Source organism: Micropterus dolomieu, unplaced genomic scaffold, assembly GCF_021292245.1.
Source record: "Micropterus dolomieu isolate WLL.071019.BEF.003 ecotype Adirondacks unplaced genomic scaffold, ASM2129224v1 contig_12433, whole genome shotgun sequence".
Taxonomy (NCBI): domain Eukaryota; kingdom Metazoa; phylum Chordata; class Actinopteri; order Centrarchiformes; family Centrarchidae; genus Micropterus; species Micropterus dolomieu.
The window spans coordinates 335-1,381 of NW_025741419.1; the positions used below are offsets into that span (position 1 = coordinate 335).

Genomic DNA, 1,047 nt, shown 5'->3' on the forward strand with positions numbered 1-1,047 from the left:
TGAGTGAGGACCTCCGGCTGAAGGTGGCCTTGTCGCTGTACCCATACCCGGGAACGGGTGCCTATTCCTGTCTGTGGACTGCCAGCGTGAACGGTGTCCCGGTTCCTGGATGTTTAACTGGAATCAGTGCCTGTGGATTCCAAGTGAATCTGGAGCACCTTGGACATTATGGGCAGAATACGTTTTTTGTCAATTAGCCGTAGAACATCTTTTGAAGGGCCGTTTGGGGGTGCCTGAGTGGCTTACGGCCACACCGCTCTGTGAGCGCCCGATCTCGTCAGATCTCGGAAGCTAAGCAGAGAAGGGCCTGGTTAGTACTTGGACGGGTGACCGCCTGGGAATACCCGGTGCTGTAAGCCTTTTTCGCTTCGCCTTCGAAAAACGGCAGAGGGCGCTTCGGTGAAAGGAGATCTTTTGAACGTCTCTTTAGGAAACAGCAGGGGGCGCTGCTGCTGCTGCTGCTTCTTTTTCTCTCTATCCTGTACACAGTGCTGTGTAAATGTTACATCGTGTTTTGAAGGCCCGTCTTGGGTGTGCAAAGGCAGCTTACGGCCATTCCGGCCTGGGACTGCCTGATTTCGCCTGATCTCGGAAGCCAGGCTTGGCAGGGCCTGCTTAGGACTTGGACGGGAGAGCGTCTGATCCTGGCTAGGGACTTCCAGGCGGACTGGATCCTTTTCCTGAATGTCCACCCAGGAATGAGCGTCTGTTTGTGAGTGAGGACCTCCGGCTGAAGGTGGCCTTGTCGCTGTACCCATACCCGGGAACGGGTGCCTATTCCTGTCTGTGGACTGCCAGCGTGAACGGTGTCCCGGTTCCTGGATGTTTACCCAGGAATCAGTGCCTGTGGATTCCAAGTGACTCTGGAGCACCTTGGACATTATGGGCAGAATACATTTTTTGTCAATTAGCCGTAGAACATCTTTTGAAGGGCCGTTTGGGGGTGCCTGAGTGGCTTATGGCCACACCGCTCTGGGAGCGCCCGATCTCGTCTGATCTCGGAAGCTAAGCAGAGCAGAGCCTGGTTAGTACTTGGACGGGTGACCG

The 1,047-nt window shown here is 55.2% G+C and overlaps 1 non-coding gene across 1 annotated transcript; it reads left to right on the top strand.

Annotated features, from left to right (window-relative positions):
* Positions 1–240: 240 nt before the first annotated feature.
* On the top strand, positions 241–359 carry LOC123966066. Its single transcript, XR_006823868.1, has one exon. It is a non-coding gene; the product is annotated as a 5S ribosomal RNA (ribosomal RNA).
* Positions 360–1,047: the final 688 nt, after the last annotated feature.